Source organism: Myotis myotis, unplaced genomic scaffold, assembly GCF_014108235.1.
Source record: "Myotis myotis isolate mMyoMyo1 unplaced genomic scaffold, mMyoMyo1.p scaffold_m19_p_2, whole genome shotgun sequence".
Classification (NCBI taxonomy): Eukaryota; Metazoa; Chordata; class Mammalia; order Chiroptera; family Vespertilionidae; genus Myotis; species Myotis myotis.
Window position 1 is genome coordinate 211,603,249 of NW_023416324.1, and position 15,082 is coordinate 211,618,330.

At 46.2% G+C, this 15,082-nt stretch overlaps 1 protein-coding gene across 1 annotated transcript in view; it reads left to right on the forward strand.

Annotated features, from left to right (window-relative positions):
• Positions 1-15,082, forward strand: part of DSCAM (DS cell adhesion molecule) — a 360,122-nt gene that overhangs the window by 102,730 nt on the left and 242,310 nt on the right. The window lies entirely within an intron of this gene.

Genomic DNA, 15,082 nt, shown 5'->3' on the forward strand with positions numbered 1-15,082 from the left:
GGACTTTGCATATGGTTCTGTGCTCTTTCACGGCACCGTCTACCTAGTTGGCCTGTGACCAGAACCTGGAAAATTTATGAAGTGTCTTTCTGTTTCCTCTTCCAGTTTGTGGTTCCTGGAAATAGTTGGATTATTTCTCACTGTGCCTGTGTTTTCTTCATTGCTACATACATCTGATGTTAAAATTCCACTCCTAAGTATGTTATTTTTCTTGCCATCTCTCCATTTATTCAACATCCATCTGCATGTTTTTATTCTTAGATTTTTGTTTGTTCCCAAGACGGATTTTATTGTCTTAGCTGCGGTGCTCTCTGCACGCCGATGGAAATAGCAGGCACATCTATTTTGGGCAGTAATTTCCCTCCTGGGTTGACAAGATGCCATGAAGTACCACCTCTTCCTGTCCAGGGGCAGGTGGCATCTCTTTAGAGACAATGAGTGGCCTGAGCGAGAGGTCCCCGCTGTCCCCTGCTGTGAGCCGTGCTCTCTGTTGCTCATAATTACATCTTCTGCACTTGGTGAAATTCAGCCATGTTCATGCAGAGAGAAGGGGAGGCAGGAAGAGAAGGCAGACTGAGTAGCGCAGGTAAGGAAAAGGACACAAGGATTCCAGGAAGATAAACAGAAATGAGAAGAAAGAGAAATGGGGTGGTAAGATAAGGGGAGAGAGGAACACAAGAGCCCCATTTCATGCGCCATGGCGATGTATGTTCTTATAAATTGTGGGGGAAATGGGCCAGCAAGGAAGCTGGAAATGTGGCCCTTCCTGTAATTCTGGAAGTGGCCCCCGGGGACAGAGTTGTGCTGTTCATGGCTCCATTGTGACCAGGGGAGGACAAAGCACCTAACTCTAACATGGTATACCCTTCCTGTGAAAAGGTAGCATGTGCAGTCAGATTTAGAGATTATGTGCAAAGGGACAAATGGACGAAATGACTACTGTTCCCATTACTGATTAGCCAAGTAGTCAGAGGTCGATGCTTTCTGAAGGATGTCCACTTACAGGAAGCCTCTGAGAGCTAGTACTTGCTCCCGGACACATGGATGCGGCCTAATGAACACAACGTGAAGAAGGCCTTACACGCTCCCTCCCGCCCCTTCTGCAAGGTTTGGAGATCACTAAATCCCACTGTCTCTGACAGTTTGGACTCCAGACGATCACAAGGGGCCCATTATTTCCAACAGCTTGACTAGTAGATGTAAGATTGAGAAGGTCGGCGGATATGCCTGCTTCCTCGCCATTGCATCCCCAGTGTGCAATAGTGTGACTGCACGGCATAGGTGTTAAATAGTTACTTGTAAAATGATAGCTATGAAGGAAAATGCACTCGGTCATCTCTGTGAGTGAGAGAGAACAGGGCTCGTTCAGGATAGAATGGACAGACGCGTTTCTTCCCACTTGTGGTCCCTGAAAGGCATTTTATTGGAAGGAAGTTATTGTTAGGTTGACCCCTGGCCCAGACAAACTCAACCCTTCTTATTGCAAAGCTGTGTGATGCGTCTCCCTCTCTGTTCTCACGCCAGAGAACGTATTTCTGCCCCCAAGTCTTTCCCTGCAACCTGATGCCTTTCCGGTTGGTGAAAGGAGGCTGGGGCATAATCAGAGGTACAAAGGGCTTGTTTTGGTGAAAGTTCAAGGTCATAACTTAATTCAGTGAGAATTACAGAATTCAAAGACTCATGGGATGTTGGAACCGAAAGGGACATTAGTGATCTGCTGCTTGTTTAATTCCTCCCATTATTTGAAGTAAAGACACCTTTTCTTTGAAGAAGTGAAGTTAATCAAGATCATGTTTGATTATTTTTGTGATTAAGTAACATTCATTGAATGAATATTTCTTTTTCAGTGGGAAGTCCTGTATTACTCTAATAAAGAAATGTATGGAATAACTCACATTAAGCTTAATTCTCCACATTTTAATTGTACCATATATAAATATAGTTTTAACATCAATCTATCAACTATGTTTTCTTGGGGGCTATTTCTATTTCTTTATCTGTAAAATGGGTATAATAACGTCTGCTCTTCCCTCCTCTCCTCCCCCAAGGGTGCTGAAACGGTGGGGAGGTTTGGCATCATCTTATGAACTATGAAGCAACATACCATATACAGAATTACACAAATTAATAGAAATCCTACCAAATAAATCTAATCTTTATTATCAACACATATGTGGATAATATAAGGTAATCCTGACCTTTTATTAAAAGCTGGGGATTTTAAGGACTTTTTAAACTATAGAACAAACATAAAAATGATTTTCTGAAACATAAATTTCTTGCTTTTTTATAATATGTACTAGTAAGTAAGCATGACTCTTAATATCTTGAAAACTTGATATTTAAAAATATATATTTTAATTCCTAAAAGAAGGATTTATTAGAAGGCAACAATAAGGTCATTTTTGACTGTACACACAGATATTAGTGATAAAAGAGTAGCTTTGCTGAAATTAATAAATTCTGCCCTCAATATGCTTGCCTTCTATTGAAGTACTAGAGGCCCAGTACACAGATTCGTGCACCCTCAGCCTGGCCTGTGCCCTCTCAAAATCCGGGACCCCTCGTGGGATGTCAGATAGCCCGTTTCAGCCCGATCCTTGCAGGCCCGATCCAGACAGGAGGAAGCCCGATCCTGTGCATTGAGCATCTGTCCCCTGGTGGTCAGTGCGTGTGTGTCATAGTGACTGGTCGACGGTCATTCACTTGTTCGGTCATTTGTTCACTTAGGCTTTTATATATATAGATAGCCAGATAGGGTTTTTGTCTACATTAGATTTAGCAATAATATAATGATTTCATAGTGATTTTTTGTAATTTATTTTGGGATGTTTTGGGGGCCATTTTGGAGTTTTTCAGAAAAATATTTTCTAAGCATTTCTTATAAAACTCTCTAGTCTAGTTTTGTTTTGCTTCCCACTGCACCCATGACATTGTTATGTCCTCACAGAGTGTGAAGCCATGGTTCTTGGGCCTTATTCCTGCCTTTGCATATGATTCCACAGGCTTCTCACCAGCTAGCTGCTGCATTTGAAATGCTGCTTATTGATCAGGCCTGTGTCTGGTCTTCCTTGTCATCCTGAACCCATCTCTTACTGACATTTGCTACTGGGGTGAACACACAGGCCCCGTGGGGAATCAAGCCCATTCTGAGCGAGATGAACAAAGGGGCGATAGCATCCCCCACAGTCCCCCACGAAGAGAAGGAAATCTAGCCTCCGTGGGCTAATGCGTGTTGGCAGGGCTCTGCCAGCGATGTCTCCACCCATTAGTGTAAAGGAGAAGTTATTTCAGAAAAAGGCCTTTTGCTACTCAGTAGATTACTGGGAGATGGTTGGCATCGTCTTGGGCATTGGTGGTGGTGGGGGGGGGGGGCTCTGTGCACGCTCCTTTCACATTCTGCTTGGTGCTTGCTTTTTTTGGATCTATGGCTGCAGACGACTGTGCTTGGGAGGTTGAGGGGCCAATTCCAGCTCGTCTCTTTCTGTGTGACACACACTGGGCCGCCGGTGTCCATGTCCAGACACAGTCAGAATTCTATGGGCTGGGAGGTGGGAGGGGGCAGCTTTTTTCAATGAGGACAAGTTGCAGTTTGAAGAGGCAGCAAGGATAACTTTGTGCTTCAGATATTAGACCTTTTTCCCGTGTGCAGGCCCTGAGCTCGTTTTTACTAAGTCTTTAATAGTAACCGAGCCTTCGCCTCAGAAGCGCATCATTTCGCCGTCATCCTTTCTGTCAGATGTTGTTCTCCGCGTGGTCGCATGCCACATGTTTCAGTTAGGATGCTTTTCATTTGATTTAAATTCATCTCTGCTGTGGATCTTCTTACTGTTACCAGCTCGCATTTAACAATGTTATTCTGAAAATCAAAATGGAGCTTTTACCGTCTCCTTCTGGGTTACAAGCAGCATGTGAATTCCCATTTAATTTGTGGATGAAGCGTGAATCTCAACATGTTCCATTGTATTCATTTCATTACTGATTGATTGAACTGATTTTCCAAAAGTTACAAATGCCGTGTCTGTCTGCTTTGGCAAGTCCAATGGTTCAGAAATGGGGAGGTTTGGCATCATCTTGGGCATTGGGGGTTCCTGTCCAAACTCCTTTTAAATCCTGCTGAGATTCAGAATGATACATACCCAAAGCGAACAGCCTCCAACCCTCACTGGTAGTGTAATGTATCTCTTCGTATGCTTCCCTCCGCCCAGATTATATATGCCTTCTCAATTTCAAGTTATTCCACTTTAAGAAAACAAAAAACCCACATTCAAATCTACCCATTTCCCAACAGATCCATTTAGCAAATAGCTGTGGATTTGGGGTCACAGAGGCCCCGGGGTTGGTGCTTTCGTAAAGCAGCTCCACAAGGAAGCATCGATGCAGAGGTGGAATGAAGGGAGGGAAGGGGCCCAGGGATACAGAGGAAGCTGCCGAGTAGCAGCCTCTCTCAAGGGCAGATCACTCCCACCGCGTGCGAGCCCGGCGTGGGGATCGTGGTGAGGAGGCCCTGACAAGGCTCGTCTGTCTTTGAGGTTTCCGGGGCAGCTTCTGAGGTTGCTTACATATTTTTGCAGTGCGAGCGTGCTCGGGATTAGTAATAGAGCTTCCCCACGAGCCTTGAAGGCCTCAAAAGAAGCACACGCTAGGTCAAGAGCATCCGATTCAGTTTTGACTCTACGATGGATGATTTGTTATCTTGTTTTCTTTTAATGGTTCTTTGCATCATTGGGAACATCTCCCTGAATGCAAAAGAGCCTAATGTAGCAGCTTTGCTCGTTTCGTAGTCATCCGTGTTGATGGATGGAGTGGTCGGTGAAGTGTTAAAGGCCAGGCATGCCGCGAGCACCAAGTACGCAGGGACAGGAGACGGACGCGTGGTGGGGTTTTAAATGAGGGCCACTGCAGTTCACACTCATTAAGCAACTCCCTGAGGGATGTGACGTGATGAGCTGAGATCCCCAAAGAGCAATTTAATGGGCATCTCTGAAGCTAGAAGGCTCTGCCGGCCACCTCAGGCCTTAGCAACAGCCTGTTCTCCTAGTAACGCAAGCGTTCCTGTGAGCAGGTGAGGAAGCTAAGGGACTCCCAGGTTCATCACATGGAGAAGCCTCATTACAGCGCTTGCCGCTGAGAGGTGTTCTCTGGAATTCCATGAGGCGGAGTAAAGAAGCAGCAAGCTGCAGTGAAAAGGATGAACAGAGGTCTGGGAAATGGATTTTTTTTTAGAATTTACCAGTCTTTTTTTAGAATGTGATGAGTGAATTATAAGCATCATTAGACTTTCCGGTTCTAATCAAATAGCAAGTAAGCCAGTTAAAAATAGCAGGAAGAAAGTTCTAGCCCGTGAGGTTACTTACCTCTGCAATAATAGCTCTGCTCCCTCTGTCAATGTTTACAACAAGCATGTCAAACTCAAGGGCTAACACGGGCCAAATAAACGAGGCAAGTGGCCCTCGGGCCGCGAGTTTGACATGCTTGGTTTACAAGGTAAACTGGTAGCGTGGCCACTATGAGTTGCTGAATCTCAGGCAGTTTCTTTTTGCATTGACGTAACACCCGCCCGCCACAGCATTCCGCGTGGGAATTCTGTCCCAGTGAGAGGGGCGCTGCTCAGCTGAGGAAGGCCGGGCAGGGGGAGAGCTGGGACTTGGAGAGGGAACTGTGGAGAAGGGAAGGCAGGGCTGGAGGCCTCCTGTCCAGCTGTGTCCATGTGGCCACCCCCAGGGTCGTGACCTGATGCCCATGAGTCCCGATGGCCACTTGGCCCAGGAGTCAGCCTCCATTCCAGATCAGACTTGGTATCGGTGATAGGCAGATGCCCTCCTCTTTCTTCCCCTCCCCTCCCCTCCTGTCCTCCTCTTCTCTCTCCTCTCCTCACTGTCTAGGCCTGGTACCCATGATCTTCCAGGGCTGGCCACACAGAACAGGGAGGTGGGATGCCTGTGTCCCGTGGTTGGTTCTACCACACACAGTAGCCGTCGATGAGAATCGCTGTTAGGAACTACCCCATAGCACCTTTCCTTCGAAAGCCTGGAAGAGAAGGTCTATAGCCAGTGACCCAGCGGAGTGATAAATACTGTGATAATCAATGCCAATCAATCCGCAATGCCAATAAGTCAGTGTTGACATTGGAGCTGAAGTTAAGTGTATGGGTTAGGGTTCCACGTTACCTAGTGTAGATGCTACCAGCTTCAAACAAAACACAATCTTTGTAGCTTGAGAATCCCAGTGGAAACACAAACTGATTATTCCTCCCCTCCAAGAGCCCGGCCATCAGTTCCGGTTCTTCAGTGTGTTTTGGTTGGAGGGTTCTTACAGCGACGAGAGGAAGGTGAGAGGCTGCTGAAGCCACGCGTGGGCACAGTGTGGCCGGCACCCGGCTGCTCCCTGAGAGCCTCGGCACCGCCCGCTGCTTCCTTGCAGCCGCTGCGGCCAGCGAGAGAGGCGTGCGCTCTTGTCATAAATGCATGGAAATAAGCTCTTATCTGATAATGTGAGAAAGCAAGCAACAGATATGACTGGAGTTTGTTTATTTTTTCTATTTTGCTACTCTGGTCAGATGCATTCATAAGAGGGGGCCTATGGGGGCCGATCCTAATTTTTTCTTGGTCGAAGCATCTCTGGCAGTGAGCGAGCACACTGGGATGTCAAAGGGCCTGGAGAGGGCTTTCAGCTCAGCGCACAGCTCAGCACCCCTAGGATTTAGCTCCAGAGTCATCAGCCTTGTGGCCGTTGGCAAATGGCTCTCTAAAACCCTGGTTTCACAGTAGCATCACCAATCCTCTGGCGTGGAGGTTGCTGGACATAGGATTACAGAGAATGTGTGCACCTGTCTGTGTGGCAGGTGCTTCATTGATGTCCTAGCCCTCACCTTCACTGCCTGAGTCAGGGCCCTCAACCCATCAAGTGCCATGGAGCTCTCTGGCCATTGGATAGAGCCTGTGGAACCCTCCTCAGAACAGGGTTTCCAGAAGCATAAGATGAAACATGCAATGTATAAAGGAAGCCACCTATCAAACTTTTACTAATATATATGGTAGGCAGAACAGTGACTCCCAAAGGGGTCCATGTCCTAATGCCCAGACCTTGTGAGTCTGTTATGTCACGTGGAAAGTTGCAAATAGAGTTGAGGTGACTAATCAGCTGACCTTGACAAGAGAAGGTCATCCTGGAATACCTGTGAATACTGCAGTTTTGCTGAGCCCAAGAATCATGTTTGCTCTGAATGATGGCCATTGTTGAGTCTTTGTTAACTTCAATACTGCAATGTGACATTAAAATCTATTTTAAGAGATGATTTTTCAAAGTCTCGTTTCCTAGGACCATAGAAACATAACTGAGTTGACATCTAATTAGCATAAGTTATGCCTTTGAATTTGCAACGCTCATTTCTTGGTGGCATGTTTGCTGTGTGCTAAATGCTCAGCAGTAGAACTCGCCTTTTTCGCATTCTACTCAGTACAACCTCACTTTCAATAAAAGGAGGACATTCCATGAAAGAGTCCGAAGCAGCAGCCATTGTTAGAGAACCCTCGTCACGCTGGGGCTGGAAGACGGTTTAAGGGGGCAGGGAGGACAGTCAGGTGCCATTTTCATAGGGGAAGATGCTGAGGCCAAAACATGGTGCGCCACCTTTATTTTTATGTTTTTTTATTTTTAAAAATATTTTTATATGCTTTTATTAATTTCAGAGGGAGGAAGGGAGAAGGAGAGAGAGATAGAAGCATCAATGATGAGAGAGAATCATTGATTGACCAGCCAGTGCACCACTTTTAAATGCTTCCTTTGGGCCAGGTCTTGAGTGTCCAGTTATGGTGAATTAGGTGACCCTTTGACAAAAATGCAGAAATACACAGACAGCAAGAATAAATCTAAATCTAAGCCCCTCACATACGAAATGCATTAACTCCAGCTTGACTGAGACTTGCCTCTTGCTTATCACTTAATGGGTTCCCGAAAGGCCTTCTTTGACAGCAGTGACATGGAATGGCGCGCTGCTCTTCTATGGGCAGCTTGCTCAAACGTCCATTGCCTTTTCCTCTGTACATCTGGACCGGAGACCGGCAACATTAATCAATTTCAGACTCTTGAGGAGGGCACAGATGAGATATCAAGCTGAAAATCCGAGACTTTATGGTAGCCGTGGATTTTGCAGAGCATTTTCAGAAAGTCTCAGGGAAGGGCACCCGATGGGCTTGTCTTGGTCTTTGAAGCTGGCTGCCATTTCTCAGAACCACCAGTTCATCGAGTCTGAGCCCAGATGGACTTTACCTGTTTTAGGGGCTGAATCGTGTTCACTCAGTAAGTCCGCATGTTGGAGTTCTAACCCCGCAGTACCTCAGGATGTGACCTGGTTTGGAACCTGTCATTGCAGATGTAATTAGCTAAGTTAAGAGGAGGTTACACTCCACCTCTGGAGAAGGGTGGACCCCTAAGCCAATATCACTGGTGTCCTTATTAAAAGGGAAAATTTGGACGCGCGCACATACACACACACACACACACACACACACACACACACACACACACACACACACACAATGAATGCTAGGTCAAGGAACTTCCAGAACCTCAGAGAAAGGACTGAAACAGGTCCTTCCCTAGCACCATCAACAGGATGGTGGCCCTGCTGACTCCTTGGTCTGATTCTAGTCTCCAGAACTGTTGTTTGAGCTGCTCAGTTCACAGTGCCTTATTATGGCATCCCTAGCAAGCTAACACCACCCCTTCGCATGCCCTGGCCAAATGCAACCCACAGGTGTGCGACTGATTCAGACACCAGGCACAGTAGCTTCTGAAAAGAGGGTGAGGCACAGCACTGGGAGCAGTAGTGATTCTAACATCTTTATTAGTCGGAGCTTGTCTGGGTCTTAAGTTTTACTCATCTGCTAATTGAGTAGATTTCGTTTTTCTTCAATCTTTCCGTTTGCCTACCCCTAAGGGCAGCATGACATAAAACCCAGAGGATCTGGGATTTGCCCAAAGCAGCCGGCTGCCAGCTTAAACCATCTGTGAAACCTGTAGTGAGTCTTAAAAATGCATGTGGAGTTTTCTTCTTGGAAACATTACATGTGTTCGGTATAATATCTGAGATTGCTTATCATTAAGCAACATTGAAACGCTGGTATCCTGGACAGCGCGTACACCATGGATTCATGTGTACACGTCCCGATTACTGGGGCCTCTGCTTAAGAACTGTGGGGCTGCATTTTCTGTGGTCCCTTCCAGCCCCAACACCCTGGGCTCCTAGGCACGTTTGTATATGATTCCATCATTAAAGGCCAGATTGTGTCTCTGTGTGTGAGGCCCCCAGATAACTTCGTGGATGCCAAAGTGCATGCTTCCAGAACGAGTTCATGTATAATTAAAAGACCACGCATTAAAACTGTTTCACTGGGTTGTATGAAAATTATATGTCTAAGTGAGCGTGTGTCTGCTGGCTGCTCCCCAGCGGGGCCCTCTGATCATGGCAAATTGCTGAAGGCATCCTTTCATTTTTGTGTATAAGAACTGATGACAGTCAGGGAAAAGGCCTCAAATTAGATTCTGTCATCATATGCTACTGCTTTCTCCACTGGAGCAATTTGTGACCAAGTCACTTAAAACCAAGGTCATCACGCACAGCCTCACCACTGCCGTGAGTAAGGAGCTTCCCTGGACTTGGCATTGTCACTGGCCCCCCTTAACCCCTTTGCTGGCAACTTGACAAGTCTCCTCATCTGTGAAGCTGGGAAAACAACCCACTGTCAGTCTACTGTGAAGACTAAGTAAGATCATGTGTATGAGACTTTTTTATAAATTCTAAAGGGCTATATGAGTGTCATGAATTATTTGGCACATTTCTAAATAGAGCCAAAGGCATCAAGGGGGCTACCAGTGGGGCTGATCTGCCTTGTGCTCAGGGCCAGTTTAGTGTTTGATGAACTTAAACTAGGGGGATGTGACACTGAGACCAAGGTTCTTAAGGCTTCTGCAGCAATCCCGAGAAAGAAGAACGAAGTAGGAGGGATCTCAATACCAGATAGAAAGCTGTATTACAAAGCCACTGTTCTCAAAACTGCTTTGTACTGGCACAGGAACAGACATATAGACCAGTGGAACAGAACAGGGGACTCAGAAATCGACCCAAACTATTATGCTCAATTAATATTTGACAAAGGAGGCAAGAGCATACAATGGACTCAAGACAGTCACTTCAATAAATGGTGTTGGGAAAATTGGACAGATACATGCAATAAAAAATGAAACTAGACCACCAACTTACACCATACACAAAAATAAACAAAATAGTTTATAGGGAACATATACAACTTAACAAAAGGAAGATAAACAATCGAATCAAAAATGGGCAAAGGACCTAAATAGACACTTTTCAAAAGAGGACATACAGAAGGCCAAGAGACATATGAAAACATGCTCAAAGTCACTAATCATCTGAGAGATGCAAATCAAAATGACAATGAGGTACCACCTCACACCTGTCAGAATGGCTATCATCAAAAAATCAACAAATGACAAGTGCTGGAGAAGATGTGGAGAAAAAGGAACACTTGTGCACTGCTGGTAGGAATGCAGACTGGTGCAGCCACTGTGGGAAACAGTATGGAGTTTCCTCAAAAAATTGAAAATGGAACTGCCATTTGACCCAGTAATCCTACTTTTAGGAATATATCCCAAGAAATCAGAAACACCAATCAGAAAGAATATATGCACTCTTATGTTCATAGCAGCATAATTTACAATAGCTAAGATTTGAAAACAGCCTAAGTGCCCATCAGCAGATGAGTGAATGAAAAATACTGTAGTGCACTTACACAATGGAATACTACACTGTTGTAAAGAAGAAGGAACTCCTATCATTCGCAACAGCATGGATGGACCTGGAGAACATTATGCTAAGCGAAATAAGCCAGTCAGAGAAAGCTAAATATCACATGATCTCACTCATTTGTGAAATACAACGAACAACATAAACTGGTGAACAAAAATAAATCCAGAGACAAAGAAGCATCGAACAGGCCATCAAACCTCAGAGGGAAGGCAGGGGAGGGGGGGGGGGTAAGAGATCAACCAAAGGACTTGTATGCATGCATATAAGCATGACCAATGGACACAGACACTAGGGGAATAAGGGCGTGTGCTGGGGGATGGGAGTGGCTGGGGAGAGGTCAATGGGGGGAAAAGGAGACATATGTAATCAATAAAGAATTTTTAAAAAAGATTATTAAGGCTTCAATTAATGTCAACATTTTCCAGGAAAATAAGTATAACACGTGATAAGAGGGAGGCAGTTCGGTGGCCTGTAGGTTAAGGGGTGCACAGATGTCAAATGCATTTTTCAATACAGGGCAGTGTGACCAATCATCTTCGAAGAACGCAGTGGGTTTGTATTGTTGAAGAACCAGCAAGACCATCAGTAAGACTCAGAAGGTGTAATGTGACAGAGTGAGGGTGAAATCAAATGAACAACAAAAATAACAGACTGTTGTTAGACTCGACTTTGATACGATAGCATCTAACTCCAACCCAATTTGATTTTAGCTATTATTTTCGTTAAAAGAAAGCACCAAAAGGTCAAGTTCTCTTGATAATGTGGAGGTGAACTTCACCGCTAATGGACATTTACAAAATCAGCAAGTGAATGCAGCATATATGTCTTTAGAATAAATACATGGTGTGTTATCTCGGGGATGGAGACTTCGTGCAGATTTGTCTCCATGTGTGAGGACTATACTGCAGACACTAGCTATGCAACAGGAGACTTTTACAAAAGACTAAAATCCTTGGTTTCATGAAGCTTATATTCTAACTAGAGGCCCGGTGCATGAAATTAATGCATGTGGGGATCCCTCAGCTCAGCCTGCACCCTCTCGCAGTACTGGAGCCCTGGGGAGCAGGCCTAAGCCATCAGTCAGACATCCTTAGTGCTGCTGCGGAGGCTTCTGACTGAGCAGCGCTTCCCCTGTGGGAGCACACTGACCACCAGGGGGCATCTCCTGCATTAAGTGTTTGCCCCCTGGTGGTCAGTGTGCATCACAGCAACCAGTCATTCTGCCATTCAGTCAATTTGCATATTAGCCTTTTATTATATTGGACTAGAGGCTCAGTCCGGCCTGTGCCCTCTCACAGTCTGGGACTCCTCTGGGGATGTCCACCTGCTGGCTTAGGCCCACTCCCCAGGGGATTGGGCCTAAGCTGGCAGTCAGACATCCCTCTGGCAGCCCGAGAGCCCTCAGGGGATGGCCACTTGCCAGTGGGGAGCAGGCCTAAGCTGCAGTCAGACATCCTTAGCGCTGCTGAGGAGGCGGGAGAGGCTCCCACCACCACTGCTGTACTGGCAGCCATGAGCCTGGCTTGTGGCTGAGCAGATCTCCCCCTATGGGATCGCACTGACCACCAGGGGGCAGCTCCTGCATTGAGCGTCTGCCCCCTGGTGGTCAGTGTGTGTCATAGTGACCAGTCATTCCCAGTCGTTCTGCTGTTAGGGTCAATTTGCATATTACCCTTTTATTATATAGGATAGAGGCCTGGTGCATGGGTGGGGGCCAGCTGGTTTGCCCTGAAGGGTGTCCTGGATCAGGGTGGGGGTCCCGCTGGGGTGCCTGGCCAGCCTGGGTGAGGGGCTGAGGGCCGTTTTCAGGCTAGCCACAGCCCCTTCAGGGTAGGGGTCCCCGCTGGGGTGCCTGGCCAGCCTGGGTGAGGGGCTGATGGCTGTTTGCAGGCTGGCCACGGCCCCCAGCCACCCAAGCTCCCAGTGGAGGCTGGCTGGAAGTAGGTGTCTGGGATTTATTTATCTTCTATAATTGAAACTTTGTTGCCTTGAGTGGAGGGCAGAGGCCACAGCCGGCCAGGGCAAGCGGGAAGCTTGGCTTTCTCCATCGCCAGGGCAACCAAGCCTCCTGCTTGCTCCAGCTCCATGGCTGCTGGCTGCCATCTTGGTTGGGTTAATTTCCATATAGTCACTCTGATTGGCTGGTGAGCGTGGCTTGGGGCATAGCAGAGGTGTGGTCAATTTGCATGTTTCTCTTTTATTAGAATAGATAGCAAGGGTGACAGATAAGTAGCTATGTATTAGAGAGGTGGTGTTCAATGCCCAGAAGAAAAATAAAGCAGCGTAAAAGATTAGGAAAGATGGAGAGAGTACCATTTTTAAGGAGCTGATAAGTGATGTCCATGAAGGAACAAGGAAACAAGCCACATGGGAATGGAAGGGTGACAGGGAGACCCAAGAGCAGTTGCAGGAGTCCTTCTGTGGTTGTGTGCCTGGAACACTCAGGCCCCCCAGGAGGTCAAGGTGGCTGAAGGAGAGCAGCTATGAGATGAGAAAAGAAGAGATGAGAGCTGAGTGTTGGGGGAAGGTCATGGCAAGTCCCATGAGGATTCTGGGCTTCATTTAGAATGAGATGGGAATCAGTTGAAGGGGCCCAAGAAGGTCAGGGGGAGGGAGAAGCCGACACCATCACTGCACCCTCAGTGACGACAGCCAAGCCATGGTGCCCCTCCCTCCTCAGCACCTCCCAACACTATAGGTGAGCTACAGTGTGGCACCATGATAGCAGGGTTCCAAGAATGTCCATGCTGATCCATCCCAAAGAGCACCTTCCTTCACTAAACCCAGGACTCCTTTCACACTGTGGAGCCACAATCTTGCTTGCTCTTGTATTGGTTTCCATAGAAGTGTGCGTTTCTTATCTTTAAAACTATACTGAAAATATTTCTAAATGAGGGTGTTTCTTTACTAAAACTTGTATTTCCCATTGCACACAGAAGACACATAACAAAACTTTAGTGCCTGGCAACAGAATGCTGAGCCTATTTTAAACAAATATATTCTCAGGAGAAAAGAGGCAATTCATGGATAACCTCACTGGGAATAAAATCAGTCCATTCTCAATGGAGACGATCTATATATTGCAATGAATAAAAATAGCATCTTTTGTAGGAAGGGAGGACCCAAGAATTAAATTGGAAAGGTAAGCAAAAATAGGAAACTCATAGGATGCATACTAAATATAACACACTTGGCGGAAACTCATGGTTTGCCCTTGTCCTTTGGGACAGGAGTAATAACTTCATACAAAGAACTAGGGCTGTCAGATACAATACAGGGGGCCCACTTCAATTTGATTCTGATAAACAATAGATAATGTTAGTACAAGCATATCCCAAATATTTTACGGGCCACAAGTACACTGGAATCATACACTCTATCAGAAATTCGGACTTAACTAGGTCCTGCATTTCTGTGACTAAATCTGGCACCCCTGCACAGAAGACACTCTGACTCGTTATCTCTGGGCTGCCTGAAGTGAGTAGTTTAGTAGTAATAGCCAGAAGTTGTGTTGAGCATCCTTGCAACCACCCTTGTCTTTGACCTTGCTCTGTTGGAGAAGAGCAATCTTGGCTGCGCACCTTCCACCCTTCTCCCAGGTCCACTCTTTGCCTGTCTCCACCTCGCTTTGGGCCCCAGGAGGGTGGATACATCAATGGGGTCCCTGGTCATCTGGCTTCTTGTGGGGTTCAGCTAATGGGGACACCAACAGGAGCCAAAGGTCAGGAGAAGACGCTGTCAGGGTATTTATTGTATGTTACCGGCTCCGGCTACTTCCCTGCTAGGTTGTGGCTCCTATTGGGCTCCCATTAGTCCTTAGGTCCTGGGGAGATGTCAGCCTGGAGCTGCTATAAGCCCCTGGGAGCCGTATTAACTTTGTAAATTGTTTTCTGTTTTTGTCTTTTTTGTTGAGATCCTCCTCAAATTATTAGATGTGAGGTTGCCATCTTTTCCCTTCTGGAGCCCTTTTGTGATAAAGGCTATGAGATAGATATTCAAGGTCAGGATTGTATTTTGTATCTATGGCAATGAAAGCATGAATTGAAGAAAAAAAAGGATTTGGAAAATGGCAGAGTCAGCATTCCGGCTGTGTATTCAAATTCAAACAATGAGATCTTGATGGGCACTCACTCTCCCTTACAAAGTGGATATCTACTCCTGAAAGGTTCCTGGAAGAATTAGTAGAAATAAGAGTTTTAATCAGCCAACAAAATAAAAAACAACCTCTGCGGAAATAAGCGATTTACCACC